Raw genomic sequence first — 16,433 nt, 5'->3', positions numbered from 1 at the left:
TGCTCCAAAGAGTTACATTCCTGTGTTTCTGTTAAGTGTCTTGGGAGGAGCGGAAGCAGATAAGCTGGTTTCATAATTAGATTTTCTCTTCTTTTGGGTGCCTATGGCACCAAAATAACCAGAGATCTTCAGAGTTCATGGTCATCCCTGCTTCCCAGCCCAGCCCTGTAAGCAAGATCAGTCCCACAGTCCCCAGAAGTGCTTCCTGCAGGCACGCTGGGTTTAGGTGAAGGTCCTCTTTCACGGATGTTGCCATGGAAGCTTCTTAGTATCTCAGCTCTGATAAGCCTTTACTGTGCAATTACCAGCTGGTGGTTTGTCTTAAAAAGCCTACAGACCCTCAGCACTGTAATTAATCTGAAAGACCTATGGCGTGTTTCAGCTGACACTAGTATTATGTGCCCGTGGCCTTGACTTGCTAGCCCTTCATTCAAACTGCTGGTTTTCCTGGTCACCCATTCACCCTATAATTGCTACTAGTAATTTCTACTAGTAATTCCATACTATTTATGATGATGGGTTAAATGTTATACCAAACAACTATATATTAAGGAAAAAATCATAAAGAAATACAATAAATATTTAACAATAAACTGCTGCAACACAACCTTTTCTGCATACCTAAGGTACTAAGTGATAATCAGGTGAAACTGTAATCTTATCTATAGAATGTGAGCTTTATACAGACATCATTTCTGCAGCAACTTATTCCAACAAATTGAAGAACAGTTTTATTTAGTATTTTGCAGCCTATGTTCATGAATATTGTTCTATTGCAGATTTTGTCACTTGAAAAAATGAATGAGGCTTTACCATTTCCAGATTAATGACTTCTGGAGAGAAGGTATATATGAGATAGGATCCAGGTTGAACATTTTTGAAACTATGTAGGTATATACTCACAGCTACTACTTTCCCTCTGTGATTGCCCCTCTTCACTTTATAGCAATGCAGTAAATGGACAATTTTCATCATAATTATGTGTCCAGATAGGTAGAGGATTTTTAAATCCCCAGCTTTTATTTCCCTGTGGGCCTTGTTCTGTGTGTTACTGAACATGATTATATAAATTCTGCCAGAAAAATTTTTGAACCAGCCCTGCATGGAGGAAGAAGGGAAATGCCATTATAGATGGGAATTTTTTGCATTTTGTGTATTCTGATTAATTCTAACACAGTGTTTTACAAACCACTCAGCATCGCAATACTGCTGTGAGACAAGTACAGTAAAGAGGCTCACTGTCAGTAAAGCAGAAAATACAGAAAGGTTGTACTGTACTTCCAGACACACTGAAGGAATCAGTAAAAGCTCCAGAAGCAGACTTGAAAGTCCCTTCTTTTTAGCTCTACTTAGAGTCTCCTTTACCAGATCATTTCTGCCAGCTTTCATTCCTATTCCTAAAGCTTTTCCCTCTGTTAATATCACTGGCTAATTATGCATCAAACCTGTGAACCCTCTATGAGTCAAATAGTCCATCTGCATCAGAAGCTATCCACTAAAGGCTGGCAGGGCTTAGTCCAATTAACCCTGTTAGTAAGGCCCTACAGGACAGGACTTTTAAGATAAAAGATTATTTTTCTGTGATTCCAGATCAATAAGAAGGATAGAAAATAAAAGCCCACCTAACTCCATGCTCTGTGGAATCATCTAGCCTTAATATTTCACACCACCTGCATGTTCATTTTTATAGTCTAAATAAAGCTCTTTACCATGTAGGAGAATGAAAGGATTATGTGAGCCATTCAATTCTAGAGCAACAGGAATTTTTCTGGTATAAAATCCATACCCTGCTGTAACTTTATGACAGAAAGTATTATTCATTACTGTGCATGAGAATAATTTCAGAAACTGAGCAAGAGCAGTATTAACAGCTAACTAATGTCTCAGCCACCAGTCTTTAAAAAAAGTTTCCATAGATAAAAATATATGCTCAATATATATATAATTGATAATTAGCACTTGCTTTGCTACTTTCCCATGAAAGACATAAGCAACAATTAATACAAGTATAAAAACTCCCAAATATGCTGTTTGCCTTTCTAGTTTTCATTTTGCTGCCCAGAAGGTAAATGGATTCTACATGATCCATCAAACCTACATTTTGGTAACACTCTGTACATCTTTGTGGTTTGAAGAACTCTTGAGAGGTATGAATTGATACATGACCGAGAGCAAATCTTTGAAGTGGTTTAGACTTTTCAGTGGAACCATGAAATAAGAAAAGCTGTAAATAAGAAAGGATGACACATTTAATTCTGACACTAATATATCTATATGCTGCAACCACCATAGATGTGAATTATAGCTGCCAAATTATAACTTACCCCTCAGGAAAGATTAAAATTTGGGGCTTTAAAATTCTTTCATATATTAAAACAGAATTTAAAAATGGCTCCAAAAGAATTTATTGACTTTTAAAAAACAGCAGAAGTTCAAAAGTTGGCTCCATAGCTCACCTTCTACAATCGAAGATGCACATATTTTGTTCCTCAAATACTATAAGTGGACATATCCTTCTTTCTATGATCATCTCCCAACACTGCACTGATATTAGACATTTCCCATTCTTACTTTTAAGAAAGTCAGTCAGTCTCACCTCTGTGCCTGGCAAAATCTTGGAGCAGATTCTCCTGGAAGGCATGCTAAGGCACATGAAAAAAAAACAAGGTGCTTGGTGACAGCCAGCATGGCTTCACTAAGGGGAAATCCTGCCTGACCAATTTGGTGGCCTTCTATGATGGGGCTACAGAACTGATGGACAGGGGTAGAGCAGTTGATGTCATCTACCTGGACTTGTGCAAAGCGTTCGACACTGTCCCACACGACATCCTTGTCTCTAAATTGGAGAGACATCAATTTGATAGGTGGACCAGTTGGGGGATAAAGAACTGGCTGGATGGCTGCACACGAAGAGTTGTGGTCAATGGCTCAATGTCCAGCTGGAGACCAGTAACGAGTGGTGTCCCTCAGGGATCGGTGTTGGGACCAGCCTTCTTCAACATCTTTGTCGCTGACGTAGACAGTGGGATTGAGTGCACCTTCAGCAAGTTTGCCGATGACACCAAGCTGTATGGTTTGGTTGATACCCTGGAGGGAACAAATGCCATCCAGAGGGACCTTGACACACTTGTGAGGTGGGCTGATGCCAACCTCATGAAGTTTAACCATGCCAAGTGCAAAGTCCTACACCTGGGTCAGAGCAATCCCCGGCACAGCTACAGGTTGGGCAGAGAAGAGATTCAGAGCAGCCCTGTGGAGAAGGACTTGGGGGTGTTGTTTGATGAGAAAATGAACATGAGCCGGCTTCAGTGTGCGCTTGCAGCCCAGAAAGCCAACCGTATCCTGGGCTGCACCAAAAGCAGTGTGACCAGCAGGTCGAAGGAGGTGATCCTGCCCCTCTACTCTGCTCTTGTGAGACCTCACCTGGAGTATTGTGTGCAGTTCTGGTGTCCTCAACATAAAAAGGACATGGAACTGTTGGAACAAGTCCAGAGAAGGGCCACAAGGATGATCAGGGGACTGGAGCACCTCCCGTATGAAGATAGACTGAGGAAGTTGGGTCTGTTCAGCCTGGAGAAGAGAAGGCTGCGTGGAGACCTCATAGCAGCCTTCCAGTATCTGAAGGGGGCCTATAGGGATGCTGGGGAGGGACTCTTCATTAGGGACTGTAGTGATAGGACAAGGGGTAACGGATTCAAACTGAAGCAGGGGAAGTTTAGATTGAATATAAGGAAGAAGTTTTTTACTTTAAGGGTGGTGAGGCACTGGAATGGGATGGCCAAGGAAGTTATGAATGCTCCATGCCTGGCGGTGTTCAAGGCCAGGTTGGACAGAGCCTTGGGTGGCATGGTTTGGTGTGAGGTTTCCCAGCCCATGGCAGGGGGGTTGGAACTAAGGAAAGGAACTTAAAGTCCTTTCCAACACTAATTATTCTATGATGCTATGATTCTGAAATGTTTTGTCTTTATTTTACACTCAGCAGAAAATAAATATTTCCATTTCAAGCAGCTCTGCTTCAATGAAATTCTGAACATAAAACTACTATCTTACCCATGAGATCCAAACTTAATTTCCACCTTATTCCTTATTGCCTTTTGTGATACAGACATAGATATATGTGGAAGATGTAATATGAGATAAGAGCTTCCCTGGTTCAAATTTGGATTTTTTACCCTTTGTAGTACCAAATTTGTCCTAACCTGATGAGCTTAGTGAGTCTTCCTCATTAAAAAAATAATGCTCTCTAACTGTCAAGTGTTTCATTTATGCAGCATAAATACAGCTGTATATCATAGAATCATAAATCATAAAATAGTTTGGGTTGGTAAGGACCTTAGGATCAGCTAGTTCATGTGCAGGGGTGCCTCACACTAGACCACATCACCCAAGGCTCTGTCCAACCTGGTCTTGAACACTTCCAGGGATGGAGCATTTACCACTTCTTTGGGCAACCTGTTCGAGTGCCACACCACACTCACAGTAAATATTAAAAAAAAAAAATTATTGATAGGTGATATTAAACACCTTCTGAGAGTTTTTACAGTTTTACTGCCACTATCATTCGCCTTTTCATGTAAAGTCAAATTATCACTTGTTAAAAATCATCAGACTAACAAAAGACAGGTAATGCTTGGCCAGCAAGGAGAACAGTTCCAGAATGAATAATATTTTAAAAGCATATTTAACCTACCCTGGCCTAAATATGCTTCCATTGAAAACTGGAAAAACAGAATAAACATTCAAAAAATGTGCTTCCATTGAAAAATGTTCCCAGTGACTTTGCTGGCTACAATTATTTCACAGGATTAAACCATTTTGCTGAATCTCCAAGTCTAACTAAATAAGCCCAAATCTGTGGCCCTACTCACCTTGCCCCACAGAAGCCAACAAAAAAACATCAGCAGCAATCCCTGGAGGAAGATGAGTGACCTTCCAAGAAAAGTCTCCTCCTGCCCCTTCCCATAGCCCCCAGTGAAAGTCTGTTCCCAGGGGAATTAAAATCAGCCTTTAAGAAGTTACTGCTGCAGCAAGTAGAGACACTCAACCACTGTCCTCTTTGAGACACTGTTTTTCAGTTTTCAGACAAACTTTTATTACTGGAGCTGTTTGGTTTTTCATCATGCTAACTTTTGGCCTTTAGCTTAATGATTTTGAGAGAAATTGGCAAAGAAGAAAAACATTCAGCCACTTTGGAGAACAAAGTCAGGCAGTTTGGTTTTGCCTTGTCTCTTTGCTAAGGCCCTCTGTTACTAACACATTAGTGGAAAAACTTCATGTTTCTCAGAATGGAATCACCTTGAACTGCTCGCATGAAACTTTCCCTAAATGATGCTGCGCTGAAAGCTTTTGAAAAATCTCACTTAGTAAGTGCCTCGAGGAAGCTTGTCAGACCTTGGGAAGGTGACATCTCCACAGTCTGCTTGCCCTGCGCAGGCTGACTCCAACTGAACGCAGCAACCTCAGCTCACCAGTTCCTGCCCAGCTGTCAAGGCAGCAGAAAGGAAAAGAAAGAGGTGTGCAGAGGGAAAAGAAGGAAGAGAGCATTATAAGGCTGGGGGGACTGGACAAAGAAAGAGGCAGAGGCAGATAAAAGCAGCTGGCTGTTTGCCTACTGTCTTTGCTTAGAATAAGACAGAGCAACTCTAGAAACTACATGGAAAAACTGAATTTTAATCTCTGCAGAGAGAGTGTGGACTAGGAAAATAGCCTGTGATTGTTTTTTAGCTTGTGAGCAGAGATGGTAAGCGTTATAGTTTTGATCACTTGAATTATTTTTTTTGCCTGTTCCACTTTAGCATTTATCTCATAGCATAGCCAGTCAACATGCAAATAATTGAATACCATAGAGTAAATCCAGATGAAAAATGCAAAGATTTGAATTATACGCCTCCAGATTTTTCCAAAATCCAGCCACAGGGCAGTAACTTTCAGAAGCTTTGATTCGTCTGGCCTGGAGCAAACCCAATTCTCAAGGCTTTCCAAATCAGACTACGGGGAATTACTACTACTGGAAAATTTCCTGTCTATCTTACTGCTCACCCTTTTCTTCATCAAGCAATGTTCAGCAGGACAACTCCTAACCAAAACGCATTCAATCATTATGTCCTCCATGTTGCCTTTTTACTACAGGAGTCCATAGGAAGTACCACATAAATATTTATTTTCCATCTCATTGCAAAGTGGATAAGAAAATTAACATTTTTGCACTCATATTTAATAAGTTTATTAAAAAATAAAAAAAAGATGTTTTGAAGTAAATTACCCACATAAATTGAAATTAGACCTGTTGCTCATGAACACCCTCAGCTCCACCACTGCGAAATCAACTTCTTTTTTTTGGCATTAACAAAAAAAGTTTTGCCCAAAAGAGCAGAAAGTCTACCCTCGGTTGAAGGCTTCTTTCCCCTTCCTCAGTCTTTCCTTTCCAGTTTTCTCCCCTCAAAACCTTGGAGTCTTTGGTCCAAAAATGTATTTGGAGAAATAAACAGACACTACTTCACAAATCAGCTAGGTACTTCAAGTAGCCAATAAGACTAATAAAATTGAGGTAATAAAAGCTAGAGTAAATATAGAAGGAACATCCTGACAAGTTTCCAGTTAATGGAAAAACATCCATTGGCTGCTTCACCTTCATGAGTGTTCCCATAATTTCCAGTATTTACGAGTTTCAGAAAACAGAAAATTAAATTTTTAGCACATGAAAGAGGGTATTTTTCTATACTGAATTCTTCCTAACTGCATATCCTGCCTTCTTTGAATGGTTTTTCACCTAGCTCTTATGTTGAAAATGTTGCATGTAAGTTTCCACAAGAATTTGGTGAATTACTTCTTCCTTGTTGATAAAAAGATCTAAATTTAGAAGGACAGTTACACTGGCATTTGAGTGCTTCTAATTAAATCTGTATAAGTGTCTAAGGAAAACAACATTCATTTAGTATGAAAGTTTTGGGGTTTTGTTTTTGTTTTTTAAATTTTCAAGCTTTTGTTGGTTAGGAACATGATTAAATAAACTATTTAATATTTAAAGGGGGACAAAGGATGGATATTGGGGGGGTTAACACTAGAAGAAATGTACAGATAAGGAACATTTATTTTGCAATAGGCTAACGTAATCTTCATTGCTAATCTTGAATGCAAAGTTATAAACCAAAATAATAGTCTACTTAATTTATATATGTTCTACAGAGGTGACATGCTTTTAGTCTAGAAAAAAATGCAGAACAACATGTTGCTACTGAATTTAATCAACATGCTATTCTCAGAGAACCACTCATCACAGACTTAGAGACAGCAATGGATTGGCAAAAATGCGCTGCTCCTCATGGATAAATGATGCTCTCTTCTCCACCCAAACATTTGATTTCACTAAACTCATCTTACATGCATTAAGCCCGTTTGATTATTCTTTTTACAAGCTGGGTTAAAATTAGCCAATGGATTTGAAAGTCATTAGGAGAGACAGAGAGATACATGTGACAGTTTGCAATTTGATAACCTTCTGAATTGCAGGTATTCTTTATGTAGTACAATAAGACTATGGCACTGCCAATCATGGCAGACCTTTGAAATTAACCATTTCTCTATGGCTGGAGATTGGAAGAAGATACCGTTCTGAAAACAATGTTATCGTACCCTCCAATTCCAAGAGTTCAGATTTTATAAGTAGGAACTGGCATCAGAGAAGTTAAAGATGCATAGAAATTTCTCCTCACTCGAGATAATAGGATGCAGAAAAACAAGTGCTTATAGTGGAATGCACCAGTAAAGTGGATTGTAGCAAACACAGAAGGAACTATCTTCTAGCAGTGACCATCTAATCTATCTTCTTGATAGGTACAAAGTAATGACAGAGACTGCAACACGAATTCTGATCCACTGCTTCCACCTGCCAGAAAAGGGAAATGACATTAGCTGCCTCAAAAGATGAAGAATGTCTGAGCAAGGAAAATGGAAAAGAGAGTCACTGAGGAAAAGAAAAAGACATGGAATGAATAAAGACTTTGAAGATGAGCTCAGTTACAAGAAAAAATGTCAATAAAAAAACAAGTGTATGTGACAGCAAATCTGTAACAGGAGTTTTTTACAAGAAGACATAGACCAGAGGAAGGCCACAAAAGTTATTAGAGGGATGGAACATCTCTGCTATGAAGAAAGGCTGGGATGATTGGACTTGTTGAGTCTAGAGATGGCTCTGGGGAGACCTTGTTGCTACCTTTCCATACTTAAAAGGGGCTTATAAAAAAAACGGAGAAAGGCTTTTCACCTGGCTTATAGTGACAGTACAAGTGGTAACAGTTTTAAACAGAGACTAGGTTTAGATTGGACATATGATATTTTGTTGTGAGAGTGGCGAGACACTGAACATGTTGCCCAGAGAAGTTGTGGCTGCTCCATCCCTGGCAGTGTTCAAGGCCAGGTTGGATGGGGCTTAGAGCAACCTGGTCTAGTGGAAGGTGTCCCTGCCCACGGCAGGGTGGGGTGGAACTAGAGAGTCTTCCATTAATGAGCCAACAAGGTCCAGTTTTGGGGTAGAGAGCCAGGAGTTATTTTCTAATCTTCCCCTGGACCTACTGCCTTTAGGACTGGAACTTTTCTGCATTACTGTCATGCATGTGCTTTGCCTGGAAAAAGAGCAAAAGGCTCCTGCTCCTTCATTATTTTATTGCTCTGTTTCTGAATCAGCTGATATGATACTGCCTTGTGGAAGAAAAGCCACAACTGGAGAAGTGTTGATTTATTTTTGCATGAGCTTTTTTTTTACCACCAGTTGTGAAGGGCTGTGCTGCTGCACTGAAACACCACAGGAAAGGAAGGCTGCTTTATCCTAAGTAAAAGCTGATAAGGGAGCACCAAAGCTGGTAGCCATTCTGCTGCCATGGGAGCAGCTAAACATCATAAAGAAAGTATCCACTTTGCATACAATGACCATTTGAATTTGCACCCGTTTTATTAGTATGGCCATTTAAAATGTAATTTTAACGGTGTGAAGAACCGCTATTATCAGACCATTGTCTTTACCTTGATTTGAGACTAAAATTCAGAAAGAGGAGCAAACAACTTGGAAATGTTACCTGTTCTGAGGAAAGGTCGTATCTTAGTCATATATTCACAAAACAGCATGATGTTGATTGCTTTCAGTACAGTAATTATTTTATACTTACCTTCTTGTTTAAACTCTAAGTAATCAATATCATGGTTAGTTTAGTTTTTTGTTATTATAAGTGAACATTGATATTTTTTCTTTCCTACTTAGTTTTATATCCTTTATATTTTTACAGTTGACAAGACTGATAGTAAGACTAATCTTACAATTTACTTTTTATTTTAGTTATATTTATCTTACATTATTTTTACCAAATCTCTGAAAGGCTTGTAAAAGATACTCTACAAAAAAATATATAAATATTTACTTTACCTGGAAAATTAAGTTTCAAGATGAGTAAGAAACAGGATACAAGGATCTGAAACAGAGAAATTATTTTGGCAAAAGTAGATTATTGCACTGATAAAACTGTAATCAGTAACACAAAAGATTAGAGAATTTTTTTGTTATAGAAATGAATACAGACTGAAGTTGTTTTACAAAAACACATTTCAAAAGCAGGCAGAAGTCTTGGGACACTTAAATCACAGGGGAAAGAGAGTAATTCTCAAGAATGATAGCAGACTTGCACTGAAATTTTTCTTTTTAAAGGGTAATGTATGCAAAAGACAACAGAGAAAATACATCCTATCTGCATGTGGGGCAGGAGCACAGCGAGGCACAACAGTCTGCAGATATTTCTGACATGGAGAATAATACTGCCCTAAGGAGGGTAGAACAGACCTTATAGTGTCCTTGTGTTTGGATGACTTCATGTTTGGCCTCTGCTGCATCATGGCCCTAATTACTGGATTGGAAGCTAGCGGGAAAATGAAGGATAGCTATCTCTATACTAACTACTTTTGCTGCCCTTAGTGGTAAGAGACGCATTAGAATCAACTGGATATATGATAGGAGCATTCCTTCTGCCTAACCCAGCTATCCACTATATTTCTATCTATCTAGTATGAATTTATCACATTGCTTTTCACTTTGCCTTTTTTTTTTTTTAATTAAGGTCTGTCTAATATTTGAGACCTCTCCTCTGACATTTATGTGTCAGTAATTCCCAAAATTACTTTGTGCTAACCTGTCTCTTCCATATTATAAATTTTCAATTAAAAAATAAATGCGATGAGAAGCATTTAATATCCATAACAAACCACGCTGCTGCCATTACACAGACAGCAAGGAAACTTGTTATCTCCTGTTAGCATATGCTACTTCTGTACAGCACAGAGTCACAGAATCACTGAGTCACCCCAACCTAGAGGATTTAAATAATTCCCAAATTTTAGTTCCAAGTGAGATAGAAATGCCAAGGCCTGTCTCCTGTAAGACAAGAATGCCACAGGAAACTCAGGGCAAGTAGCGACTCATGATCATACCTGATTTCAGTACACACAGCCAAGACAACCACTGCACTGAAAAGTGCTTGACCAGTCACATTCACAGAGGCATTCTGAACATCACCACGCTCTTATTCTACATCCACTGTAGCATCGGTGCTTGCGAGCAGCATGCTTAGCACAAACTCAAATTAAGATCCTCTATAATGAGCTTCCTACACATAGAGAGTGGTAGGCTATGTCTGCTGCAAATTGCTTATACTCTAAAAAGACCAAGCACCAGCAAGGCTTGGCTGACCACACGCTGAGGATGGCCACTAGATCAGGAAGTCACATTGTTTCTCTTAAACCTAAAACAACGAACTATGAGTATTTTAAATCATGGAGAAGTGCTCTTCAAGGGTGCACTATGAAGAGGAATTCAGTCCAAGTGTTAAATCAGTTTAAAGAAAAGCCCAAATCATACACATGTCTATAAGCCGTATAACTGGACACTAACTCTCCTAAAAGAAAGTATCGTTGCTAAACCAAAAAGTCCTGTAGAGTGTTCTCTAAAGAATGCTTGGCTCAACCACCCTTCTGTTGCTACGAGAACAATAAAATGTTTCGTAAGTTTTGGGAGCGTTAATAGGTCTTGATGAATAAATTAGTCTATAGCCACTGTAAGCAGGTTTTATTCCTTGTTTCCTCTAAAATGTTAATAGTCAGTTTTAACAACCACATAGTTCAAATGGTTTGTGCTATTTGATTAAACAAGTACTTCATGCCTACAAACTCTCTTTGTGTTATTCCCTAACATGACATTAAAGTTATTCTTAAATACAGAAGGAAGATTCTTGAGAACTGAAATCTTCTCTTCTGAGAAATCCACATTTATTCAGTATATGTTAAACTCTGGTGCTGCATACAAAAAGTTCAGAACATCTCCGCTGCTCTAATGAGATTATAGTCCTACTGGGATCTGAAAAAATTATTGGAGTTTTGCAGACAGCTATTTTTTTCCTTTCTCTGGCTGGATTATATTCTGTCTGGAGAGAATGAAAGAAGGTCTCCTTGACCTTCTAAAGTTGACTGTGATAACTGTGTTAAATTCCACTCTTATTAAACTAATTAAACTTCATGGAACATTTCCTTGTCTCTGTTTATTTGCCCTAAAAAAATCATCTTTAGATACAAAATTTACTTTGAAACTCCTGTAACGTTCAAGCTATCTATTGTGTCAGTACATATCTACATGTGAATGTAAAAAATAGTTTTAAATTCAATTTATTTTTGACCATAAGTGATAAAAAATAAAAAAAAAATCTCCACAGTTAGTTCCTTTCATTGTATTTGGAGTACTGCTCCAGTTCATAGGGTCCTGCAAGTGTGGCATCATTGATTTTCACTGTTACTGTGTCTCAATACAGTATGTATCAATTTAGAAATAAAAAGGCATCTTTCTAACTGTCTCCACCTCAAGAGACTCAACATAAACTTAGACGATGAGGAGGTTTTTATGTTCTTTATGACCAGGAATAAACATTCTGTAGCCCAAATCTTACCCTTGCCTATATTTCAGTAATTCCAGTGTTTTCATCAGCTGTTTTTGGAAACATTTTTTAACACTATCACATCTTGTGATACCGTGAGATTCATCATCTCACCATCTCCTTCAGCAGAGGATGCCTATCATACCAGCTAGTATTTCTTCAGTGTGACACTAACTGCGGCTTTGCCTGCAGAATAGTCATGTTTTCAAACATCATCAAAAGGTCTTTGGTGATGTTTTAATGATGAGGTCTTTAAGGTTTACCTTAGGGGTCCTTGGGTTTTTTAGCAAGGAATTTCTGATGACAATAAAACAGGTAATTATAAACATCAAATTTATTTTCATACAACTGCCATTATCTAGGACAAGGACAAAGCAGTTATTAATATGCTTTAACAAAATGCTTTACACACTTTCTTCCTTGTAAGAAGGTCTGAGGTTGAAATCCCAGACTCACTAAATCCAGTCTGATCCAGGCAATGTCTCAGCCTCTTAAGAACGAAAGGGTGTGAGAAAACCAGGTTGAAGTTTTTCAAGCAGCTACAAGTGCTGGGAAACTATATAAGTTTTTTGGTGAAACTATATAAGTGTTCTTTGGTGAAACTATATAAGTGTTTTCCCTTTGATATAGCCCAGCTATGCTTTTTAACCTTACAAAGAAGATGTGCGCTCTTTAGCATCCAGATGGTTGCACACTAGAACTTGAAATGAGTATGTTTTACATCGACACTGACAAAAAGAATAAAAATTGAAGGATGGGTTTAGACACACAGGGTATGTAAAATCTTAACCCCTCTACTGTGTTTGCAATGCCAGCAGAAGCATTAATTCCCTTGTTGTTAGTGTGCTGAATCCTTCATGGTCTGGAGCCTGTTCTTCACTGTAGTGTGCAAGACCCCCACCAGCGCAGCTCAGGACCATGCACTGCCTTAGCTCTGTGCTACTTCAGGGAATAGAAGTGTGACATTTACTTCCATGTGCTACAGAGCTGAAGTTATACAAATCCCCAATGTCACAAAGCTTTCCCAGTATCCACCACGTTGGTTGGTTGGTTGGGTGGGTTTTTTTTCAATGCTTTTGAACTTTACCACAAATAATTCCATACATGATCTTCTGTTTTACATCAAAAACCAGAAATCCTATCAACCGCAACGTTTTGGTGCAAACCAGTTAAGATATCAGCCCAGCAAGACAACATGCATTTACCATAAAATACCTTTATGTCAGTGCTATTACCATTATAAATGTCCCTTCAAAGCTAACCAACCCATTTTCTGCCATTTGGTTTTCTTTTGAAATCTTACTTGAACTCAAAAATCAAGTCCAGGCTGAAGACTAACTTGTCCTTTCAAATGTATCAAAATTTCCAGCTCGTATCTTATACAAAACAATTACAGTTTGAACGAATGACTGGACAAACATCTGTTGCAGAACCTTACCACAGCATTTATTCAATCCAAACACCAAAACAACAAAGTAGTAGCACATGAAGTATGACATGTACCTTGTAATGTCCACACATATTTGTAATGAACACACAAAAAAATATTTAATCTCAAAAGATCCTCCAGTGCACATGCATTACCATGGAGATTTTAAAGGAGATGAACTGTTTTGTTACCCTCCAGATTTCTGCTTTATGCAGGGAACATATTCAGGAGATAGATGTAGTGAAAAGACCAGTACAGCTTTATTCATTAAGATTGACATGAGCTGATGCCAAGAGAACCCCAGTGCTGTCGTTGCAGTTGTGGGATCCTGTGGGAGTTCTGATTCCAATTAATTTCAGCCCTGAATTTATTTGTTATCTTGAACAGGTCCTGCTAGGTACCACATTTGTTAAGGGGAGGCAGCAATTTCCCTTAACCTCACAGTAACAGGTTAATGTTGAATTAAACAGCATCTTGCTCCAAGCAAGCATTTGCTTAAAACTTAACAGTTGTAAAAGAAAATAAAGTCTTTGCCCAGTCAATGCTGGGTGAAAATAAGAAGTTGTATGGTCTGTGTGACAATGTCTCGCTCCACTCTGAGCTTGCTGTATGTATAAATGTATAAAACTTATGCCTTTTATCCCAGACAGTCTACCAGATAGTTTACCAACTATCACAATTACCTGTCTCCTTGGTTAGGAAGAAAGGTGAATGAATCATACATACATGCATTATCCATTCAACGTCCGCTCACTTCTGAACTTGGACAAATCAGAAATCACTCAGTTCAGAACCGAGCTGAAATCATATCTGTTTTCCAAATTTTTGTTCTTCTCCCCTATCCCCAGCTGGTTCTTAAGTGGTGCCTCTATGCCTTGTGCCTTTGCAGTGCATTGACCTTTGCTGACTGCCAGGTGTCCACCCAGTTGCTCTCTCACTCCCAATCCTCAGCAGCACAGGGAGAGTAAATGAGTTGGTAAAGCTCATGTGTTGAGGTAAGGACAGGGAGATCACTCACCAAGGGCTGCAGCTCCTGCTGGAACACCTGCTCCTGTGTGGGCTTCTCTCCAGAGGCTACCGCTCCTACCAGGGCTGCAGGGGACACATTCACCTGCTGCAGTGCAAGATCCTCCACAGACTGCAGTGTGGCTATCTGCTCTCTTGTGGTCCTCCATGTGCTGCAGCAGCACAGCCTGCCTCACCATGGTCTGCACCATGGGCTGTAGGGGAATCTCTGCTCTGATGGATGGAGCACCTGCTCCCATTCTTCTTCACTGACCTTGATGTCTGCAGGACTGTTTCTCTCTCATTTTCTCAGTCCTCTCTCACAGCTGCTGCACACCATTTTTACCCTTTCTTCAGTGTCTTTTACAGCTTTGGGCAGTGGTAGGTCCATGTTGGAGACATCTGGAACTGGCTCTGTCTGACAAGAGGGCAGCACCTCATCTCTTCTCACAGAGGCCATCCCTGCAGCCTCCCCCAATACCAAAACCTTGACACACAAATACAGTCTCATAGGCTTTCTTGCATCTTTTATACTCTATTTGAATACTAGTTCACAGTAGGCCACTGGTGTGGACACATCAAAACTTTGAGGTACCTCAGACTCTTTGTGCATACATGAGAAACTATGAGAAAAGAAACTAAGGATTCATAAAAAGTTGTGGAATCCTAGGAAAAAGGTGCTGAAGAATTCTCCTTATACTTTATAGGGAAGAGAGAAATATTTCATTAATCTCCTTGCAAAATATTTCCTCCAATATCTCTGACATTTGACAAAGACAATATTTATCATTTTCCTCCATGACACTGCATCATCCATGTTTAGTACCACTTGAATGACATGACACTTTTTAAAACCCACTGTGAAGGCAGTAAATCAGTCTGCTGCTTAGAACAGACAAAAATTCATTATTAAAACACCAGTGTTATTGACAGTATACCAAAAAGGTCAAATGAGCAGATTAAAAACTTGCCATATGAATTAAAGATATCAGTTGATCTTTATGACAGTGAATATATTTCACACAGGCAAAAGAGATGTGTGTTTTCTGTTAACAGATTTGGGCAGATCTTTTGCACTTTCTGCTTGAGGAAGTGCAAAATACGTTTGGAGAGATGCAGGTGACAAGCAATGAGAGAATAAGAATGGTAAATTTTGCATATTGCCATTTTAAAGGGAAATGTTGACTGAGAGTTGTAATAGAAACACCAAGTGTAAATTTTAGTACTCCTAAATGGACAAAATCTGTCTGACTGAAGAGATGGGTTGAACTTTTGTGTACATGCCTACCACATGTACAAATAGATAATTTTCCTTTTTTTTATCTTTAAAGGATTCAATAAAGGCTTACAGCAGTCACATTCACTTTGTAGGCTGTATGCAGTTATTTCTAGTCTAGGAAGCATAATTCATAATTTTTAAACAGAGCATTTAAATCAGAGTCAATAGGACTAGAAAACCCAGACACAAGAATAAAAAAATACAGACACAGAAAGTAATGCAGATTTCTACTCATTGTGCTAAGCTGCCCAGTTTGATATGCATAGAAAAAAGAAAAATTGGGAAAAGGTGAACTGAAAATATACATATATTCCATGTTGGGTTTTCCTGCTGGTCTCTGAAGGCAGCAAGCTCCCAAGAAAGCAGCTGTCCGAAGAAAGATTCATTTTTTCTCACTGACTTCTTCCAGATAGTCATCCCTGTACTGGACTATGTTGGCAACATCAGTGTTTATAAACAACACTCCTTCCAACAGGACAGGATTGACAGTGTTTTGTCAAGAAAAGGCCATGCACTGCCTTTATGGGCCACAGTCACCATTGCCACAATTTTCCACATTTCCACATTTCACGTTTAGTCTAAATTTTCAAAACAGTAAAACCCCTGGATGCCAAAACTGCTGTTTCCCATCTGATCAAAAATGCTTTATAGGGTTTTTTTCCATCTCTTGTGTTTCCCTGTGGTCATCTTTGGCCTCAATTTAGCTTGCAAATTGTTGTGTGACAGAAGCTATCTCTCCAGAGGACCACAGGAAAAT

The sequence above is a fragment of the Pezoporus occidentalis genome, unplaced genomic scaffold (assembly GCF_034315485.1).
Source record: "Pezoporus occidentalis ecotype Australia unplaced genomic scaffold, CSIRO_AGI_Poc_V1 ctg4, whole genome shotgun sequence".
Lineage (NCBI taxonomy): Eukaryota > Metazoa > Chordata > Aves > Psittaciformes > Psittacidae > Pezoporus > Pezoporus occidentalis.
This window is presented reverse-complemented; position numbering follows the sequence as displayed.